Below are 23633 nucleotides of genomic sequence, written 5' to 3'. Positions count from 1 at the left end.
GGGTCTCAAATTTAGAAAACCAACTTATGCTTGCTTAAGGGTAAAGGTGAGTTGGGGTGCTGCATAAAACCAGAGATTGAAATGAGCACAGATAAAGTTCCTTAAGTCAAATATGGAATAGACAAGAGCTACTCCTTGCTGAACGAAATGGACTCAACACCACATATTAAACGCCTAAGAATGTACCTGACTAGTAAGTATCGTAAAACCTATGGATTGCTATGTCTCCGAAAGAGAATCAAGCGTGTGTACAGGGGCATAAACGCAGCAGTGATAGGATTGGAGAGGTTCGGTGAGCAAATGAAGACCCTTTGAAGTCATATTGCATGGTACCCATTACACGGGTCTCAACTCTCCAGGTTTAAGGTATTCTTCCTTCAGCTAAAACATGCATGTGGAACCTAAGTATGATCAACCATGTGAACGGGAGACGTGTTCAAATATGTCTCAGTTTTCCTCCCCTGGTACTCGGGTGCAACATTCCAGACGCTTTACTAACACTCTCCCCACTTGGAGAGTCAGCGCCTTTAACCTCCTGTTTGGCCCTGTTTGCAATTTCTGCGGAAGATGAACAGGAATAGCGAGAACCAATGAGAGGCTAGCTGGAGGTGTCTGGACGGGCAAATTTAACTCTCATTTCCCACCAGGAAGAGGAAATAACCAAAGGCTCAGCGTGCCGTACCGGAGCCAGATTAGGGCCTGAAGTCATCCTGCGGTGTTGCGGCCAGCTCAAAAGAAAGCGAGTTGAAGAAAGGAGCTCAGGGGCACTGTAATTCACAAACCTGCAGAGTTATAAATGACAGCTATCGTCCAAAAATAGACTGAAGTAAGGCTGCCAAGTGGACTTGAAAGCGGGGCAGAATTGCAGGAAACCGATTTCAGGAGGTAGACTGAAATTGCATTGAAAGCATAGGAAAAGAGGCAGAACGTCCACAATGATGCACTTGGCCAAAAAGGGCGTATGCGTTTTTTCCTGAATATATTCAGGAAAAAACGCATACGCCCTTTTTGGCCAACCAAGCAAGCTTGCAAAGGAAATCTGCACTACAATGAAGTCTCACTTCCCCCCGGTCAAAAGGGCCATCTGAAAAAAGTGTAAAATCCAGAAAGGCAGGACATGCCATGGAGAACTGGGAGCCTTGTTATGCTGATGGGCGGGATGTAAATTGCCAACAACCACTCCGGAGAAGTGTATGGTGTTTCCTGAAACATCTAAAAAACAAAGCAACAGAACCTAGGGCACTTCCACTTATGGTCCTATAGCTTAGGGAAATTAAAATCAAAAAGACACAGCCACCCCAAAGTTTGGAACGGCTCTGTTTACAAGAACCTCGTTTACAGTACAAGTTCAACATCGCAGAAAGTGAAAAATGGATAAAGAAGTTGTGGTATTTACTTACAAAGCAATATCACTCAGCAATGAAATCTGTGTCATCAGGCCCTTAGCAGCACAATGAGTGGATTCAGGTATGATGATTCTAACTGAAGTAAGTCACACAGAAAAAGAAACATCATAAGATATCAGTAATACACGGAATGTAAACTTGGCTACACAGGAACTGAATTACAGAACAGAACAGGGTCTCAAATTTAGAAAATCAACTTATGCTTGCTTAAGGGTAAAGGTGAGTTGGGGTGCTGCATAAAACCAGAGATTGAAATGAGCACAGATAAAGTTCCTTAAGTCAAATATGGAATAGACAAGAGCTACTCCTTGCTCAACGAAATGGACTCAACACCGCATATTAAACGCCTAAGAATGTATCTGACTAGTAAGTATCTTAAAACCTATGGATTGCTATGTCTCCGAAAGAGAATCAAGCATGTGTACAGGGGCATAAACGCAGCAGTGATAGGATTGGAGAGGTTCGGTGAGCAAATGAAGACCCTTTGAAGTCATATTGCATGGTACCCATTACACGGGTCTTAACTCTCCAGGTTTAAGGTATTCTTCCTTCAGCTAAAACATGCATGTGGAACCCAAGTATGATTAACCATGTGAACAGGAGACCTGTTCAAATATGTCTCAGTTTTCCTCCCCTGGTACTCGGGTGCAACATTCCAGACGCTTTACTAACACTCTCCCCACTTGGAGAGTCAGTCCCTTTAACCTCCTGTTTGGCCCAGTTTGCAATTTCTGCGGAAGATGAACAGGAATAGCGAGAACCAATGAGAGACTAGCTGGAGGTGTGTGGACGGGCAAATTTAACTCTCATTTCCCACCAGGATGAGGAAATAACCAAAGGCTCAGCGTGCCATGCCGGAACCAGATTAGGGCCTGAAGACATCCTGCGGTGTTGCGGCCAGGTCACAAGAAAGCGAGTTGAAGAAAGGAGCTCAGGGGCACTGTAATTCACAAACCTGCAGAGTTATAAATGACAGCTATCGTCCAAAAATAGACTGAAGTAAGGCTGCCAAGAGGACTTGAAAGCGGGGCAGAATTGCAGGAAACCGATTTCAGGAGGTAGACTGGAATTGCATTGAAAGCATAGGAAAAGAGGCAGAACGTCCACAATGATGCACTTGGCCAAAAAGGGCGTATGCGTTTTTTCCTGAATATATTCAGGAAAAAACGCATACGCCCTTTTTGGCCAACCAAGCAAGCTTGCAAAGGAAATCTGCACTACAATGAAGTCTCACTTCCCCCCGGTCAAAAGGGCCATCTGAAAAAAGTGTAAAATCCAGAAAGGCAGGACAGGCCATGGAGAACTGGGAGCCTTGTTATGCTGATGGGCGGGACGTAAATTGCCAACAACCACTCGGGAGAAGTGTATAGTGTTTCCAGAAACATCTAAAAAACAAAGCAACAGAGCCTAGGGCACTTTCACTTATGGTCCTATAGCTTAGGGAAATTAAATCAAAAAGACACAGCCACCCCAAAGTTTGGGACGCCTCCGTTTACAAGAACCTCGTTTACCGTACAAGTTCAATATCAAAGAAAGTGAAAAATGGATAAAGAACTTGTGGTACTTACGTACAATGCAGTATCACTCAGCAATGAAATCTATGTCATCAGGCCCGTAGCAGCACAATGAGTGGATTCAGGTACGATGATTCTAACTGAAATAAGTCACACAGAAAAAGAAACATCATAAGATATCACTAATACACGGAATGTAAACTTGGCTACACAGGAACTGCATTCCAAAACAGAACAGGGTCTCAAATTTAGAAAACCAACTTATGCTTGCTTAAGGGGAAAGGTGAGTTGGGGTGCTGCATAAAACCAGAGATTGAAATGAGCACAGATAAAGTTCCTTAAGCCAAATATGGAATAGACAAGAGCTACTCCTTGCTCAACGAAATGGACTCAACACCCCATATTAAACGCCTAAGAATGTACCTGACTAGTAAGTATCTTAAAACCTATGGATTGCTATGTCTCCAAAAGAGAATCAAGCGTGTGTACACGGGCATAAACGCAGCAGTGATAGGATTGGAGAGGTTCGGTGAGCAAATGAAGACCCTTTGAAGTCATATTGCATGGTACCCATTCCACGGGTCTCAACTCTCCAGGTTTAAGGTATTCTTCCTTCAGCTAAAACATGCATGTGGAACCCAGAGTATGATCAACCATGTGAACGGGAGACGTGTTCAAATATGTCTCAGTTTTCCTCCCCTGGTACTCAGGTGCAACATTCCAGACGCTTTACTAACACTCTCCCGACTTGGAGAGTCAGTCCCTTTAACCTCCTATTTGGCCCAGTTTGCAATTTCTGCGGAAGATGAACAGGAATAGCGAGAACCAATGAGAGACTAGCTGGAGGTGTCTGAACGGGCAAATTTAACTCTCATTTCCCACCGGGAAGAGGAATTAACCAAAGGCTCAGCATGCCGGGCCGGAACCAGATTAGGGCCTGAAGCCATCCTGCGGTGTTGCGGCCAGGTCACAAGAAAGCGAGTTGAAGAAAGGAGCTCAGGGGCACTGTAATTCACAAACCTGCAGAGTTATAAATGACAGCTATCGTCCAAAAATAGACTGAAGTAAGGCTGCCAAGAGGACTTGAAAGCGGGTCAGAATTGCAAGAAACCGATTTCAGGAGGTAGACTGAAATTGCATTGAAAGCATAGGAAAAGAGGCAGAACGTCCACAATGATGCACTTGGCCAAAAAGGGCGTATGCGTTTTTTCCTGAATATATTCAGGAAAAAACGCATACGCCCTTTTTGGCCAACCAAGCAAGCTTGCAAAGGAAATCTGCACTACAATGAAGTCTCACTTCCCCCCGGTCAAAAGGGCCATCTGAAAAAAGTGTAAAATCCAGAAAGGCAGGACAGGCCATGGAGAACTGGGAGCCTTGTTATGCTGATGGGCGGGATGTAAATTGCCAACAACCACTGGGAAGAAGTGTATGGTGTTTCCTGAAACATCTAAAAAACAAAGCAACAGAACCTAGGGCACTTCCACTTATGGTCCTATAGCTTAGGGAAATTAAAATCAAAAAGACACAGCCACCCCAAAGTTTGGAACGGCTCTGTTTACAAGAACCTCGTTTATAGTACAAGTTCAACATCGCAGAAAGTGAAAAATGGATAAAGAAGTTGTGGTATTTACTTACAAAGCAATATCACTCAGCAATGAAATCTGTGTCATCAGGCCCTTAGCAGCACAATGAGTGGATTCAGGTATGATGATTCTAACTGAAGTAAGTCACACAGAAAAAGAAACTTCATAAGATATCAGTAATACACGGAATGTAAACTTGGCTACACAGGAACTGAATTACAGAACAGAACAGGGTCTCAAATGTAGAAAACCAACTTATGCTTGCTTAAGGGTAAAGGTGAGTTGGGGTGCTGCATAAAACCAGAGATTGAAATGAGCACAGATAAAGTTCCTTAAGCCAAATATGGAATAGACAAGAGCTACTCCTTGCTAAACGAAATGGACTCAACACCGCATATTAAACGCCTAAGAATGTACCTGACTAGTAAGTATCTTAAAAGCTATGGATTGCTAAGTCTCCGAAAGAGAATCAAGCATGTGTACAGGGGCATAAACGCAGCAGTGATAGGATTGGAGAGGTTCGGTGAGCAAATGAAGACCCTTTGAAGTCATATTGCATGGTACCCATTACACGGGTCTCAACTCTCCAGGTTTAAGGTATTCTTCCTTCAGCTAAAACATGCATGTGGAACCCAAGTATGATCAACCATGTGAACGGGAGACGTGTTCAAATATGTCTCAGTTTTCCTCCCCTGGTACTCAGGTGCAACATTCCAGACGCTTTACTAACACTCTCCCCACTTGGAGAGTCAGCGCCTTTAACCTCCTGTTTGGCTCAGTTTGCAATTTCTGCGGAAGATGAACAGGAATAGCGAGAACCAATGAGAGGCTAGCTGGAGGTGTCTGGACGGGCAAATTTAACTCTCATTTCCCACCAGGAAGAGGAAATAACCAAAGGCTCAGTGTGCCGTGCCGGAACCAGATTAGGGCCTGAAGCCATCCTGCGGTGTTGCGGCCAGGTCACAAGAAAGCGAGTTGAAGAAAGGAGCTCAGGGGCACTGTAATTCACAAACCTGCAGAGTTATAAATGACAGCTATCGTCCAAAAATAGACTGAAGTAAGGCAGCCAAGAGGACTTGAAAGCGGGGCAGAATTGCAGGAAACCGATTTCAGGAGGTAGACTGGAATTGCATTGAAAGCATAGGAAAAGAGGCAGAACGTCCACAATGATGCACTTGGCCAAAAAGGGCGTATGCGTTTTTTCCTGAATATATTCAGGAAAAAACGCATACGCCCTTTTTGGCCAACCAAGCAAGCTTTCAAAGGAAATCTGCACTACAATGAAGTCTCACTTCCCCCCGGTCAAAAGGGCCATCTGAAAAAAGTGTAAAATCCAGAAAGGCAGGACAGGCCATGGAGAACTGGGAGCCTTGTTATGCTGATGGGCGGGATGTAAATTGCCAACAACCACTCGGGAGAAGTGTATGGTGTTTCCTGAAACATCTAAAAAACAAAGCAACAGAGCCTAGGGCACTTCCACTTATGGTCCTATAGCTTAGGGAAATTAAAATCAAAAAGACACAGCCACCCCAAAGTTTGGGACGCCTCTGTTTACAAGAACCTCGTTTACAGTACAAGTTCAACATCGCAGAAAGTGAAAAATGGATAAAGAAGTTGTGGTATTTACTTACAAAGCAATATCACTCAGCAATGAAATCTGTGTCATCAGGCCCTTAGCAGCACAATGAGTGGATTCAGGTATGATGATTCTAACTGAAATAAGTCACACAGAAAAAGAAACATCATAAGATATCACTAATACACGGAATGTAAACTTGGCTACACAGGAACTGCATTCCAAAACAGAAGAGGGTCTCAAATTTAGAAAACCAACTTATGCTTGCTTAAGGGTAAAGGTGAGTTGGGGTGCTGCATAAAACCAGAGATTGAAATGAGCACAGATAAAGTTCCTTAAGTCAAATATGGAATAGACAAGAGCTACTCCTTGCTCAACGAAATGGACTCAACACCGCATATTAAACGCCTAAGAATGTACCTGACTAGTAAGTATCGTAAAACCGATGGATTGCTATGTCTCCAAAAGAGAATCAAGCGTGTGTACAGGGGCATAAACGCAGCAGTGATAGGATTGGAGAGGTTCGGTGAGCAAATGAAGACCCTTTGAAGTCATATTGCATGGTACCCATTCCACGGGTTTCAACTACCCAGCTTTTAGGTATTCTTCCTTCAGCTAAAACATGCATGTGGAACCCAAGTATGATCAACCATGTGAACGGGAGACGTGTTCAAATATGTCTCAGTTTTCCTCCCCTGGTACTCGGGTGCAACATTCCAGACGCTTTACTAACACTCTCCCGACTTGGAGAGTCAGTCCCTTTAACCTCCTGTTTGGCCCAGTTTGCAATTTCTGCGGAAGATGAACAGGAATAGCGAGAACCAATGAGAGACTAGCTGGAGGTGTCTGGACGGGCAAATTTAACTCTCATTTCCCACCAGGAAGAGGAATTAACCAAAGGCTCAGCGTGCCGTGCTGGAACCAGATTAGGGCCTGAAGCCATCCTGCGGTGTTGCGGCCAGGTCACAAGAAAGCGAGTTGAAGAAAGGAGCTCAGGGGCACTGTAATTCACAAACCTGCAGAGTTATAAATGACAGCTATCGTCCAAAAATAGACTGAAGTAAGGCTGCCAAGAGGACTTGAAAGCGGGGCAGAATTGCAGGAAACCGATTTCAGGAGGTAGACTGGAATTGCATTGAAAGCATAGGAAAAGAGGCAGAACGTCCACAATGATGCACTTGGCCAAAAAGGGCGTATGCGTTTTTTCCTGAATATATTCAGGAAAAAACGCATACGCACTTTTTGGCCAACCAAGCAAGCTTGCAAAGGAAATCTGCACTACAATGAAGTCTCACTTCCCCCCGGTCAAAAGGGCCATCTGAAAAAAGTGTAAAATCCAGAAAGGCAACAGGCCATGGAGAACTGGGAGCCTTGTTATGCTGATGGGCGGGATGTAAATTGCCAACAGACACTCGGGAGAAGTGTATGGTGTTTCCTGAAACATCTAAAAAACAAAGCAACAGAGCCTAGGGCACTTCCACTTATGGTCCTATAGCTTAGGGAAAATAAATCAAAAAGACACAGCCACCCCAAAGTTTGGAACGGCTCTGTTTACAAAAACCTCGTTTACAGTACAAGTTCAACATCGCAGAAAGTGAAAAATGGATAAAGAAGTTGTGGTATTTACTTACAAAGCAATATCACTCAGCAATGAAATCTGTGTCATCAGGCCCTTAGCAGCACAATGAGTGGATTCAGGTATGATGATTCTAACTGAAATAAGTCACACAGAAAAAGAAACATCATAAGATATCACTAATACACGGAATGTAAACTTGGCTACACAGGAACTGCATTCCAAAACAGAAGAGGGTCTCAAATTTAGAAAACCAACTTATGCTTGCTTAAGGGTAAAGGTGAGTTGGGGTGTTGCATAAAACCAGAGATTGAAATGAGCACAGATAAAGTTCCTTAAGTCAAATATGGAATAGACAAGAGCTACTCCTTGCTCAACGAAATGGACTCAACACCGCATATTAAACGCCTAAGAATGTACCTGACTAGTAAGTATCGTAAAACCGATGGATTGCTATGTCTCCAAAAGAGAATCAAGCGTGTGTACAGGGGCATAAACGCAGCAGTGATAGGATTGGAGAGGTTCGGTGAGCAAATGAAGACCCTTTGAAGTCATATTGCATGGTACCCATTCCACGGGTTTCAACTACCCAGCTTTTAGGTATTCTTCCTTCAGCTAAAACATGCATGTGGAACCCAAGTATGATCAACCATGTGAACGGGAGACGTGTTCAAATATGTCTCAGTTTTCCTCCCCTGGTACTCGGGTGCAACATTCCAGACGCTTTACTAACACTCTCCCGACTTGGAGAGTCAGTCCCTTTAACCTCCTGTTTGGCCCAGTTTGCAATTTCTGCGGAAGATGAACAGGAATAGCGAGAACCAATGAGAGACTAGCTGGAGGTGTCCGGACGGGCAAATTTAACTCTCATTTCCCACCAGGAAGAGGAATTAACCAAAGGCTCAGCGTGCCGTGCTGGAACCAGATTAGGGCCTGAAGCCATCCTGCGGTGTTGCGGCCAGGTCACAAGAAAGCGAGTTGAAGAAAGGAGCTCAGGGGCACTGTAATTCACAAACCTGCAGAGTTATAAATGACAGCTATCGTCCAAAAATAGACTGAAGTAAGGCTGCCAAGAGGACTTGAAAGCGGGGCAGAATTGCAGGAAACCGATTTCAGGAGGTAGACTGGAATTGCATTGAAAGCATAGGAAAAGAGGCAGAACGTCCACAATGATGCACTTGGCCAAAAAGGGCGTATGCGTTTTTTCCTGAATATATTCAGGAAAAAACGCATACGCACTTTTTGGCCAACCAAGCAAGCTTGCAAAGGAAATCTGCACTACAATGAAGTCTCACTTCCGCCCGGTCAAAAGGGCCATCTGAAAAAAGTGTAAAATCCAGAAAGGCAACAGGCCATGGAGAACTGGGAGCCTTGTTATGCTGATGGGCGGGATGTAAATTGCCAACAGACACTCGGGAGAAGTGTATGGTGTTTCCTGAAACATCTAAAAAACAAAGCAACAGAGCCTAGGGCACTTCCACTTATGGTCCTATAGCTTAGGGAAAATAAATCAAAAAGACACAGCCACCCCAAAGTTTGGAACGGCTCTGTTTACAAAAACCTCGTTTACAGTACAAGTTCAACATCGCAGAAAGTGAAAAATGGATAAAGAACTTGTGGTACTTACGTACACTGCAGTATCACTCAGCAATGAAATCTATGTCATCAGGCCCGTAGCAGCATAATGAGTAGATTCAGGTACGATGATTCTAACTGAAATAAGTCACACAGAAAAAGAAACATCATAAGATATCACTAATACACGGAATGTAAACTTGGCTACACAGGAACTGAATTCCAAAACAGAACAGGTTCTCAAATTTACAAAACCAACTTATGCTTGCTTAAGGGGAAAGGTGAGTTGGGTTGCTGCATAAAACCAGAGATTGAAATGAGCACAGATAAAGTTCCTTAAGCCTAATATGGAATAGACAAGAGCTACTCCTTGCTCAACGAAATGGACTCAACACCGCATATTAAACGCCTAAGAATGTACCTGACTAGTAAGTATCTTAAAACCTATGGATTGCTATGTCTCCGAAAGAGAATCAAGCATGTGTACAGGGGCATAAACGCAGCAGTGATAGGATTGGAGAGGTTCGGTGAGCAAATGAAGACCCTTTGAAGTCATATTGCATGGTACCCATTCCACGGGTTTCAACTACCCAGGTTTTAGGTATTCTTCCTTCAGCTAAAACATGCATGTGGAACCCAGAGTATGATCAACCATGTGATCGGGAGACGTGTTCAAATATGTCTCAGTTTTCCTCCCCTGGTACTCGGGTGCAACATTCCAGACGCTTTACTAACACTCTCCCGACCTGGAGAGTCAGTGTCTTTAACCTCCTGTTTGGCCCAGTTTGCAATTTCTGCGGAAGATGAACAGGAATAGCGAGAACCAATGAGAGGCTAGCTGGAGGTGTCTGGACGGGCAAATTTAACTCTCATTTCCCACCAGGAAGAGGAAATAACCAAAGGCTCAGCGTGCCGTACCGGAGCCAGATTAGGGCCTGAAGTCATCCTGCGGTGTTGCGGCCAGCTCAAAAGAAAGCGAGTTGAAGAAAGGAGCTCAGGGGCACTGTAATTCACAAACCTGCAGAGTTATAAATGACAGCTATCGTCCAAAAATAGACTGAAGTAAGGCTGCCAAGTGGACTTGAAAGCGGGGCAGAATTGCAGGAAACCGATTTCAGGAGGTAGACTGGAATTGCATTGAAAGCATAGGAAAAGAGGCAGAACGTCCACAATGATGCACTTGACCAAAAAGGGCGTATGCGTTTTTTCCTGAATATATTCAGGAAAAAACGCATACGCCCTTTTTGGCCAACCAAGCAAGCTTGCAAAGGAAATCTGCACTACAATGAAGTCTCACTTCCCCCCGGTCAAAAGGGCCATCTGAAAAAAGTGTAAAATCCAGAAAGGCAGGACAGGCCATGGAGAACTGGGAGCCTTGTTATGCTGATGGGCGGGATGTAAATTGCCAACAACCACTCAGGAGAAGTGTATGGTGTTTCCTGAAACATCTAAAAAACAAAGCAACAGAACCTAGGGCACTTCCACTTATGGTCCTATAGCTTAGGGAAATTAAAATCAAAAAGACACAGCCACCCCAAAGTTTGGGAAGCCTCCGTTTACAAGAACCTCGTTTACCGTACAAGTTCAATATCACAGAAAGTGAAAAATGGATAAAGAACTTGAGGTACTTACGTACAATGCAGTATCACTCAGCAATGAAATCTATGTCATCAGGCCCTTAGCAGCATAATGAGTGGATTCAGGTATGATGATTCTAACTGAAATAAGTCACACAGAAAAAGAAACATCATAAGATATCACTAATACACGGAATGTAAACTTGGCTACACAGGAACTGAATTACAGAACAGAACAGGGTCTCAAATTTAGAAAACCAACTTATGCTTGCTTAAGGGGAAAGGTGAGTTGGGGTGCTGCATAAAACCAGAGATTGAAATGAGCACAGATAAAGTTCCTTAAGCCAAATATGGAATAGACAAGAGCTACTCCTTGCTCAACGAAATGGACTCAACACCGCATATTAAACGCCTAAGAATGTACCTGACTTGTAAGTATCTTAAAACCTATGGATTGCTATGTCTCCGAAAGAGAATCAAGCATGTGTACAGGGGCATAAACGCAACAGTGATAGGATTGGAGAGGTTCGGTGAGCAAATGAAGACCTTTGAAGTCATATTGCATGGTACCCATTCCAAGGGTTTCAACTACCCAGGTTTAAGGTATTCTTCCTTCAGCTAAAACATGCATGTGGAACCTAGAGTATGATCAACCATGTGATCGGGAGACGTGTTCAAATATGTCTCAGTTTCCGTACCCTGGTACTCGGGTGCAACATTCCAGACGCTTTACTAACACTCTCCCCACTTGGAGAGTCAGCGCCTTTAACCTCCTGTTTGGCCCAGTTTGCAATTTCTGCGGAAGATGAACAGGAATAGCGAGAAACAATGAGAGACTAGCTGGAGGTGTCTGGACGGGCAAATTTAACTCTCATTTCCCACCAGGAAGAGGAAATAACCAAAGGCTCAGCGTGTCGTGCCGGAACCAGATTAGGGCCTGAAGCCATCCTGCGGTGTTGCGGCCAGGTCACAAGAAAGCGAGTTGAAGAAAGGAGCTCAGGGGCACTGTAATTCACAAACCTGCAGAGTTATAAATGACAGCTATCGTCCAAAAATAGACTGAAGTAAGGCTGCCAAGAGGACTTGAAAGCGGGGCAGAATTGCAGGAAACCGATTTCAGGAGGTAGACTGGAATTGCATTGAAAGCATAGGAAAAGAGGCAGAACGTCCACAATGATGCACTTGGCCAAAAAGGGCGTATGCGTTTTTTCCTGAATATATTCAGGAAAAAACGCATACGCACTTTTTGGCCAACCAAGCAAGCTTGCAAAGGAAATCTGCACTACAATGAAGTCTCACTTCCCCCCGGTCAAAAGGGCCATCTGAAAAAAGTGTAAAATCCAGAAAGGCAGGACAGGCCATGGAGAACTGGGAGCCTTGTTATGCTGATGGGCGGGATGTAAATTGCGAACAACCACTCGGGAGAAGTGTATGGTGTTTCCTGAAACATCTAAAAAACAAAGCAACAGAACCTAGGGCACTTCCACTTATGGTCCTATAGCTTAGGAAAATTAAAATCAAAAACACACAGCCACCCCAAAGTTTGGGACGCCTCTGTTTACAAGAACCTCATTTACCGTACAAGTTCAATATCACAGAAAGTGAAAAATGGATAAAGAACTTGTGGTACTTACGTACAATGCAGTATCACTCAGCAATGAAATCTATGTCATCAGGCCCGTAGCAGCATAATGAGTGGATTCAGGTACGATGATTCTAACTGAAATAAGTCACACAGAAAAAGAAACATCATAAGGTATCACTAATACACAGAATGTAAACTTGGCTACACAGGAACTGAATTCCAAAACACAACAGGGTCTCAAATTTAGAAAAGCAACTTATGCTTGCTTAAGGGGAAAGGTGAGTTGGGGTGCTGCATAAAACCAGAGATTGAAATGAGCACAGATAAAGGTCCTTAAGCCAAATATGGAATAGACAAGAGCTACTCCTTGCTTAACGAAATGGACTCAACACCGCATATTAAACGCTTAAGAATGTACCTGACTAGTAAGTATCGTAAAACCTATGGATTGCTATGTCTCCAAAAGAGAATCAAGCGTGTGTACAGGGGCATAAACGCAGCAGTGATAGGATTGGAGAGGTTCGGTGAGCAAATGAAGACCCTTTGAAGTCATATTGCATGGTACCCATTCCACGGGTTTCAACTACCCAGGTTTAAGGTATTCTTCCTTCAGCTAAAACATGCATGTAGAACCTAGAGTATGATCAACCATGTGATCAGGAGACGTGTTCAAATATGTCTCAGTTTTCGTACCCTGGTACTCGGGTGCAACATTCCAGACGCTTTACTAACACTCTCCCCACTTGGAGAGTCAGCACCTTTAACCTCCTGTTTGGCCCAGTTTGCAATTTCTGCGCAAGATGAACAGGAATAGGGAGAACCAATGAGAGACTAGCTGGAGGTGTCTGGACGGGCAAATTTAACTCTCATTTCCCACCAGGAAGAGGAAATAACCAAAGGCTCAGCGTGCCGTGCCGGTAGCAGATTAGGGCCTGAAGCCATCCTGCGGTGTTGCGGCCAGCTCACAAGAAAGCGAGTTGAAGAAAGGAGCTCAGGGGCACTGTAATTCACAAACCTGCAGAGTTATAAATGACAGCTATCGTCCAAAAATATACTGAGGTAAGGCTGCCAAGAGGACTTGAAAGCGGGGCAGAATTGCAGGAAACCAATTTCAGGAGGTAGACTGGAATTGCATTGAAAGCATAGGAAAAGAGGCAGAACGTCCACAATGATGCACTTGGCCAAAAAGGGCGTATGCGTTTTTTCCTGAATATATTCAGGAAAAAACGCATACGCCCTTTTTGGCCAACCAAGCAAGCTTGCAAAGGAAATCTGCACTACAATGAAGTCTCACTTCCCCCCGGTCAAAAGGGCCATCTGAAAAAAGTGTAAAATCCAGAAAGGCAGGACAGGCCATGGAGAACTGGGAGCCTTGTTATGCTGATGGGCGGGATGTAAATTGCCAACAGACACTCGGGAGAAGTGTATGGTGTTTCCTGAAACATCTAAAAAACAAAGCAACAGAGCCTAGGGCACTGCCACTTATGGTCCTATAGCTTAGGGAAATTAAAATCAAAAAGACACAGCCACCCCAAAGTTTGGGACGCCTCTGTTTACCAGAACCTCATTTACCGTACAAGTTCAATATCACAGAAAGTGAAAAATGGATAAAGAACTTGTGGTACTTACGTACAATGCAGTATCACTCAGCAATGAAATCTATGTCATCAGGCCCGTAGCAGCATAATGAGTGGATTCAGGTACGATGATTCTAACTGAAATAAGTCACACAGAAAAAGAAACATCATAAGATATCACTAATACACGGAATGTAAACTTGGCTACACAGGAACTGCATTCCAAAACAGAAGAGGGTCTCAAATTTAGAAAACCAACTTATGCTTGCTTAAGGGAAAAGGAGAGTTGGGGTGCTGCATAAAACCAGAGATTGAAATGAGCACAGATAAAGTTCCTTAAGTCAAATATGGAATAGACAAGAGCTACTCCTTGCTCAACGAAATGGACTCAACACCGCATATTAAACGCCTAAGAATGTACCTGACTAGTAAGTATCGTAAAACCTATGGATTGCTATGTCTCCAAAAGAGAATCAAGCATGTGTACAGGGGCATAAACGCAGCAGTGATAGGATTGGAGAGGTTCGGTGAGCAAATGAAGACCCTTTGAAGTCATATTGCATGGTACCCATTACACGGGTCTCATCTCTCCAGGTTTAAGGTATTCTTCCTTCAGCTAAAACATGCATGTGGAACCCAAGTATGATCAACCATGTGAACGGGAGACGTGTTCAAATATGTCTCAGTTTTCCTCCCCTGGTACTCAGGTGCAACATTCCAGACGCTTTACTAACACTCTCCCCACTTGGAGAGTCAGCGCCTTTAACCTCCTGTTTGGCTCAGTTTGCAATTTCTGCGGAAGATGAACAGGAATAGCGAGAACCAATGAGAGGCTAGCTGGAGGTGTCTGGACGGGCAAATTTAACTCTCATTTCCCACCAGGAAGAGGAAATAACCAAAGGCTCAGTGTGCCGTGCCGGAACCAGATTAGGGCCTGAAGCCATCCTGCGATGTTGCGGCCAGCTCAAAAGAAAGCGAGTTGAAGAAAGGAGCTCAGGGGCACTGTAATTCACAAACCTGCAGAGTTATAAATGACAGCTATCGTCCAAAAATAGACTGAAGTAAGGCTGCCAAGAGGACTTGAAAGCGGGGCAGAATTGCAGGAAACCGATTTCAGGAGGTAGACTGGAATTGCATTGAAAGCATAGGAAAAGAGGCAGAACGTCCACAATGATGCACTTGGCCAAAAAGGGCGTATGCGTTTTTTCCTGAATATATTCAGGAAAAAACGCATACGCCCTTTTTGGCCAACCAAGCAAGCTTGCAAAGGAAATCTGCACTACAATGAAGTCTCACTTCCCCCCGGTCAAAAGGGCCATCTGAAAAAAGTGTAAAATCCAGAAAGGCAGGACAGGCCATGGAGAACTGGGAGCCTTGATATGCTGATGGGCGGGATGTAAATTGCCAACAACCACTCGGGAGAAGTGTATGGTGTTTCCTGAAACATCTAAAAAACAAAGCAACAGAGCCTAGGGCACTTCCACTTATGGTCCTATAGCTTAGGGAAATTAAAATCAAAAAGACACAGCCACCCCAAAGTTTGGAACGGCTCTGTTTACAAGAACCTCGTTACAGTACAAGTTCAACATCGCAGAAAGTGAAAAATGGATAAAGAACTTGTGTTACTTACGTACAATGCAGTATCACTCAGCAATGAAATCTATGTCATCAGGCCCGTAGCAGCATAATGAGTAGATTCAGGTACGATGATTCTAACTGAAATAAGTCACACAGAAAAAGAAACATCATAAGATATCACTAATACACGGAATGTAAACTTGGCTACACAGGAACTGAATTCCAAAACAGAACAGGTTCTCAAATTTAGAAAACCAACTTATGCTTGCTTAAGGGGAAAGGTGAGTTGGGTTGCTGCATAAAACCAGAGATTGAAATGAGCACAGATAAAGTTCCTTAAGCCAAATATGGAATAGACAAGAGCTACTCCTTGCTCAACGAAATGGACTCAACACCGCATATTAAACGCCTAAGAATGTACCTGACTAGTAAGTATCTTAAAACCTATGGATTGCTATGTCTCCGAAAGAGAATCAAGCATGTGTACAGGGGCATAAACGCAGCAGTGATAGGATTGGAGAGGTTCGGTGAGCAAATGAAGACCCTTTGAAGTCATATTGCATGGTACCCATTCCACGGGTTTCAACTACCCAGGTTTTAGGTATTCTTCCTTCAGCTAAAACATGCATGTGGAACCCAGAGTATGATCAACCATGTGATCGGGAGACGTGTTCAAATATGTCTCAGTTTTCCTCCCTTGGTACTCGGGTGCAACAATCCAGACGCTTTACTAACACTCTCCCGACTTGGAGAGTCAGTGTCTTTAACCTCCTGTTTGCCCCAGTTTGCAATTTCTGCGGAAGATGAACAGGAATAGCGAGAACCAATGAGAGACTAGCTGGAGGTGTCTGGACGGGCAAATTTAACTCTCATTTCCCACCAGGAAGAGGAATTAACCAAAGGCTCAGCGTGCCGTGCCGGAACCAGATTAGGGCCTGAAGCCATCCTGCGGTGTTGCGGCCAGCTCACAAGAAAGCGAGTTGAAGAAAGGAGCTCAGGGGCACTGTAATTCACAAACCTGCAGAGTTATAAATGACAGCTATCGTCCAAAAATAGACTGAAGTAAGGCTGCCAAGAGGACTTGAAAGCGGGGCAGAATTGCAGGAAACCGATTTCAGGAGGTAGACTGGAATTGCATTGAAAGCATAGGAAAAGAGGCAGAACGTCCACAATGATGCACTTGGCCAAAAAGGGCGTATGCGTTTTTTCCTGAATATATTCAGGAAAAAACGCATACGCCCTTTTTGGCCAACCAAGCAAGCTTGCAAAGGAAATCTGCACTACAATGAAGTCTCACTTCCCCCCGGTCAAAAGGGCCATCTGAAAAAAGTGTAAAATCCAGAAAGGCAGGACAGGCCATGGAGAACTGGGAGCCTTGTTATGCTGATGGGTGGGATGTAAATTGCCAACAACCACTCAGGAGAAGTGTATGGTGTTTCCTGAAACATCTAAAAAACAAAGCAACAGAACCTAGGGCACTTCCACTTATGGTCCTATAGCTTATGGAAATTAAAATCAAAAAGACACAGCCACCCCAAAGTTTGGAACGGCTCTGTTTACAAGAACCTCGTTTACAGTACAAGTTCAACATCGCAGAAAGTGAAAAATGGATAAAGAAGTTGTGGTATTTACTTACAAAGCAATATCACTCAGCAATGAAATCTGTGTCATCAGGCCCTTAGCAGCACAATGAGTGGATTCAGGTATGATGATTCTAACTGAAATAAGTCACACAGAAAAAGAAACATCATAAGATATCAGTAATACACGGAATGTAAACTTGGCTACACAGGAACTGAATTACAGAACAGGAGAGGGTCTCAAATTTAGAAAACCAACTTATGCTTGCTTAAGGGGAAAGGTGAGTTGGGGTGCTGCATAAAACCAGAGATTGAAATGAGCACAGATAAAGTTCCTTAAGCCAAATATGGAATAGACAAGAGCTACTCCTTGCTCAACGAAATGGACTCAACACCGCATATTAAACGCCTAAGAATGTACCTGACTAGTAAGTATCTTAAAACCTATGGATTGCTATGTCTCTGAAAGAGAATCAAGCATGTGTACAGGGGCATAAACGCAGCAGTGATAGGATTGGAGAGGTTCGGTGAGCAAATGAAGACCCTTTGAAGTCATATTGCATGGTACCCATTCCACGGGTTTCAAATACCCAGGTTTTAGGTATTCTTCCTTCAGCTAAAACATGCATGTGGAACCCAGAGTATGATCAACCATGTGATCGGGAGACGTGTTCAAATATGTCTCAGTTTTCGAACCCTGGTACTAGGGTGCAACATTCCAGACGCTTTACTAACACTCTCCCGACTTGGAGAGTCAGTGTCTTTAACCTCCTGTTTGGCCCAGTTTGCAATTTCTGCGGAAGATGAACAGGAATAGCGAGAACCAATGAGAGACTAGCTGGAGGTGTCTGGACGGGCAAATTTAACTCTCATTTCCCACCAGGAAGAGGAATTAACCAAAGGCTCAGCGTGCCGTGCCGGAACCAGATTAGGGCCTGAAGCCATCCTGCGGTGTTGCGGCCAGCTCACAAGAAAGCGAGTTGAAGAAAGGAGCTCAGGGGCACTGTAATTCACAAACCTGCAGAGTTATAAATGACAGCTATCGTCCAAAAATAGACTGAAGTAAGGCTGCCAAGAGGACTTGAAAGCGGGGCAGAATTGCAGGAAACCGATTTCAGGAGGTAGACTGGAATTGCATTGAAAGCATAGGAAAAGAGGCAGAACGTCCACAATGATGCACTTGGCCAAAAAGGGCGTATGCGTTTTTTCCTGAATATATTCAGGAAAAAACGCATACGCCCTTTTTGGCCAACCAAGCAAGCTTGCAAAGGAAATCTGCACTACAATGAAGTCTCACTTCCCCCCGGTCAAAAGGGCCATCTGAAAAAAGTGTAAAATCCAGAAAGGCAACAGGCCATGGAGAACTGGGAGCCTTGTTATGCTGATGGGCGGGATGTAAATTGCCAACAGACACTCGGGAGAAGTGTATGGTGTTTCCTGAAACATCTAAAAAACAAAGCAACAGAGCCTAGGGCACTTCCACTTATGGTCCTATAGCTTAGGGAAATTAAAATCAAAAAGACACAGCCACCCCAAAGTTTGGGACGCCTCTGTTTACAAGAACCTCGTTTACAGTACAAGTTCAACATCGCAGAAAGTGAAAAATGGATAAAGAACTTGTGGTACTTACGTACAATGCAGTATCACTCAGCAATGAAATCTATGTCATCAGGCCCGTAGCAGCATAATGAGTGGATTCAGGTACGATGATTCTAACTGAAATAAGTCACAGAGAAAAAGAAACATCATAAGATATCACTAATACACGGAATGTAAACGTGGCTACACAGGAACTGAATTCCAAAACAGAACAGGTTCTCAAATTTAGAAAACCAACTTATGCTTGCTTAAGGGGAAAGGTGAGTTGGGGTGCTGCATAAAACCAGAGATTGAAATGAGCACAGATAAAGTTCCTTAAGCCAAATATGGAATAGACAAGAGCTACTCCTTGCTCAACGAAATGGACTCAACACCGCATATTAAACGCCTAAGAATGTACCTGACTTGTAAGTATCTTAAAACCTAAGGATTGCTATGTCTCCGAAAGAGAATCAAGCATGTGTACAGGGGCATAAACGCAGCAGTGATAGGATTGGAGAGGTTCGGTGAGCAAATGAAGACCCTTTGAAGTCATATTGCATGGTACCCATTCCAAGGGTTTCAACTACCCAGGTTTCAGGTATTCTTCCTTCAGCTAAAACATGCATGTGGAACCTAGAGTATGATCAACCATGTGATCGGGAGACGTGTTCAAATATGTCTCAGTTTTCCTCCCCTGGTACTCGGGTGCAACATTCCAGACGCTTTACTAACACTCTCCCCACTTGTAGAGTCAGCGCCTTTAACCTCCTGTTTGGCCCAGTTTGCAATTTCTGCGGAAGATGAACAGGAATAGCGAGAACCAATGAGAGGCTAGCTGGAGGTGTCTGGACGGGCAAATTTAACTGTCATTTCCCACCAGGAAGAGGAATTAACCAAAGGCTCAGCATGCCGGGCCGGAACCAGATTAGGGCCTGAAGCCATCCTGCGGTGTTGCGGCCAGGTCACAGGAAAGCGAGTTGAAGAAAGGAGCTCAGGGGCACTGTAATTCACAAACCTGCAGAGTTATAAATGACAGCTATCGTCCAAAAATAGACTGAAGTAAGGCTGCCAAGAGGACTTGAAAGCGGGGCAGAATTGCAGGAAACCGATTTCAGGAGGTAGACTGAAATTGCATTGAAAGCATAGGAAAAGAGGCAGAACGTCCACAATGATGCACTTGGCCAAAAAGGGCGTATGCATTTTTTCCTGAATATATTCAGGAAAAAACGCATACGCCCTTTTTGGCCAGCCAAGCAAGCTTGCAAAGGAAATCTGCACTACAATGAAGTCTCACTTCCCCCCGGTCAAAAGGGCCATCTGAAAAAAGTGTAAAATCCAGAAAGGCAGGACAGGCCATGGAGAACTGGGAGCCTTGTTATGCTGATGGGCGGGATGTAAATTGCCAACAGACACTTGGGAGAAGTGTATGGTGTTTCCTGAAATATCTAAAAAACAAAGCAACAGAGCCTAGGGCACTTCCACTTATGGTCCTATAGCTTAGGGAAATTAAAATCAAAAAGACACAGCCTCCCCAAAGTTTGGGACGACTCTGTTTACAAGAACCTCGTTTACAGTACAAGTTCAACATCGCAGAAAGTGAAAAATGGATAAAGAAGTTGTGGTATTTACTTACAAAGCAATATCATTCAGCAATGAAATCTATGTCATCAGGCCCTTAGCATCACAATGAGTGGATTCAGGTATGATGATTCTAACTGAAATAAGTCACACAGAAAAAGAAACATCATAAGATATCAGTAATACACGGAATGTAAACTTGGCTACACAGGAACTGAATTACAGAACAGAAGAGGGTCTCAAATATAGAAAACCAACTTATGCTTGCTTAAGGGTAAAGGTGAGTTGGGGTGCTGCATAAAACCAGAGATTGAAATGAGCACAGATAAAGTTCCTTAAGTCAAATATGGAATAGACAAGAGCTACTCCTTGCTCAACGAAATGGACTCAACACCGCATATTAAACGCCTAAGAATGTACCTGACTAGTAAGTATCGTAAAACCTATAGATTGCTATGTCTCCGAAAGAGAATCAAGCATGTGTACAGGGGCATAAACGCAGCAGTGATAGGATTGGAGAGGTTCGGTGAGCAAATGAAGACCCTTTGAAGTCATATTGCATGGGACCCATTCCACGGGTCTCAACTCTCCAGGTTTAAGGTATTCTTCCTTCAGCTAAAACATGCATGTGGAACCCAAGTATGATCAACCATGTGAACGGGAGACGTGTTCAAATATGTCTCAGTTTTCCTCCCCTGGTACTCGGGTGCAACATTCCAGACGCTTTACTAACACTCTCCCCACTTGGAGAGTCAGCGCCTTTAACCTCCTGTTTGGCCCAGTTTGCAATTTCTGCGGAAGATGAACAGGAATAGCGAGAACCAATGAGAGACTAGCTGGAGGTGTCTGGACGGGCAAATTTAACTCTCATTTCCCACCAGGAAGAGGAATTAACCAAAGGCTCAGCGTGCCGTGCCGGAACCAGATTAGGGCCTGAAGCCATCCTGCGGTGTTGCGGCCAGCTCACAAGAAAGCGAGTTGAAGAAAGGAGCTCAGGGGCACTGTAATTCACAAACCTGCAGAGTTATAAATGACAGCTATCGTCCAAAAATAGACTGAAGTAAGGCTGCCAAGAGGACTTGAAAGCGGGGCAGAATTGCAGGAAACCGATTTCAGGAGGTAGACTGGAATTGCATTGAAAGCATAGGAAAAGAGGCAGAACGTCCACAATGATGCACTTGGCCAAAAAGGGCGTATGCGTTTTTTCCTGAATATATTCAGGAAAAAACGCATACGCCCTTTTTGGCCAACCAAGCAAGCTTGCAAAGGAAATCTGCACTACAATGAAGTCTCACTTCCCCCCGGTCAAAAGGGCCATCTGAAAAAAGTGTAAAATCCAGAAAGGCAACAGGCCATGGAGAACTGGGAGCCTTGTTATGCTGATGGGCGGGATGTAAATTTCCAACAGACACTCGGGAGAAGTGTATGGTGTTTCCTGAAACATCTAAAAAACAAAGCAACAGAGCCTAGGGCACTTCCACTTATGGTCCTATAGCTTAGGGAAATTAAAATCAAAAAGACACAGCCACCCCAAAGTTTGGGACGCCTCTGTTTACAAGAACCTCGTTTACAGTACAAGTTCAACATCGCAGAAAGTGAAAAATGGATAAAGAACTTGTGGTACTTACGTACAATGCAGTATCACTCAGCAATGAAATCTATGTCATCAGGCCCGTAGCAGCATAATGAGTAGATTCAGGTACAATGATTCTAACTGAAATAAGTCACACAGAAAAAGAAACATCATAAGATATCAGTAATACACGGAATGTAAACTTGGCTACACAGGAACTGAATTACAGAACAGAACAGTGTCTCAAATTTAGAAAACCAACTTATGCTTGTTTAAGGGTAAAGGTGAGTTGGGGTGCTGCATAAAACCAGAGATTGAAATGAGCACAGATAAAGTTCCTTAAGCCAAATATGGAATAGACAAGAGCTACTCCTTGCTCAACGAAATGGACTCAACACCGCATATTAAACGCCTAAGAATGTACCTGACTTGTAAGTATCTTAAAACGTATGGATTGCTATGGCTCCAAAAGAGAATCAAGCATGTGTACAGGGGCATAAACGCAGCAGTGATAAGATTGGAGAGGTTCGGTGAGCAAATGAAGACCCTTTGAAGTCATATTGCATGGTACCCATTCCACGGGTTTCAACTACCCAGGTTTAAGGTATTCTTCCTTCAGCTAAAACATGCATGTGGAACCTAGAGTATGATCAACCATGTGATCGGGAGACGTGTTCAAATATGTCTCAGCTTTCGTACCCTGGTACTCGGGTGCAACATTCCAGACGCTTTACTAACACTCTCCCGACTTGGAGAGTCAGTCCCTTTAACCTCCTGTTTGGTCCAGTTTGCAATTTCTGCGGAAGATGAACAGGAATAGCGAGAACCAATGGAGACTAGCTGGAGGTGTCTGGACGGGCAAATTTAACTCTCATTTCCTACCAGGAAGAGGAATTAACCAAAGGCTCAGCGTGCCATGCCAGAACCAGATTAGGGCCTGAAGCCATCCTGCGGTGTTGCGGCCAGCTCAAAAGAAGGCGAGTTGAAGAAAGGAGCTCAGGGGCACTGTAATTCACAAACCTGCAGAGTTATAAATGACAGCTATCGTCCAAAAATAGACTGAAGTAAGGCTGCCAAGAGGACTTGAAAGCGGGGCAGAATTGCAGGAAACCGATTTCAGGAGGTAGACTGGAATTGCATTGAAAGCATAGGAAAAGAGGCAGAACGTCCACAATGATGCACTTGGCCAAAAAGGGCGTATGCGTTTTTTCCTGAATATATTCAGGAAAAAACGCATACGCCCTTTTTGGCCAACCAAGCAAGCTTGCAAAGGAAATCTGCACTACAATGAAGTCTCACTTCCCCCCGGTCAAAAGGGCCATCTGAAAAAAGTGTAAAATCCAGAAAGGCAGGACAGGCCATGGAGAACTGGGAGCCTTGTTATGCTGATGGGCGGGATGTAAATTGCCAACAGACACTAGGGAGAAGTGTATGGTGTTTCCTGAAACATCTAAAAAACAAAGCAACAGAGCCTAGGGCACTGCCACTTATGGTCCTATAGCTTAGGGAAATTAAAATCAAAAACACACAGCCACCCCAAAGTTTGGGACGCCTCTGTTTACAAGAACCTCGTTTACCGTACAAGTTCAATATCACAGAAAGTGAAAAATGGATAAAGAACTTGTGGTACTTACGTACAATGCAGTATCACTCAGCAATGAAATCTATGTCATCAGGCCCGTAGCAGCATAATGAGTGGATTCAGGTACGATGATTCTAACTGAAATAAGTCACACAGAAAAAGAAACATCATAAGATATCACTAATACAC

At 44.0% G+C, this 23633-nt stretch overlaps 1 long non-coding RNA gene across 1 annotated transcript in view; it reads right to left on the bottom strand.

Annotated features, from left to right (window-relative positions):
* Positions 1-10915: 10915 nt before the first annotated feature.
* Positions 10916-23633, bottom strand: part of LOC307181276 — a 2057065-nt gene continuing 2044347 nt past the window's right edge. Inside the window, exon 11 of the long non-coding RNA XR_013826310.1 lies at positions 10916-10951. This is a non-coding gene — a long non-coding RNA (uncharacterized lncRNA). The remainder of the gene's footprint in view (positions 10952-23633) is intronic.

Source organism: Stenella coeruleoalba (assembly GCF_951394435.1).
Source record: "Stenella coeruleoalba genome assembly, contig: scaffold_52, whole genome shotgun sequence".
NCBI lineage: Eukaryota > Metazoa > Chordata > Mammalia > Artiodactyla > Delphinidae > Stenella > Stenella coeruleoalba.
The sequence above is the reverse complement of the archived record's forward strand: the minus strand, read 5'-3'. Positions and strand labels throughout refer to the sequence as shown.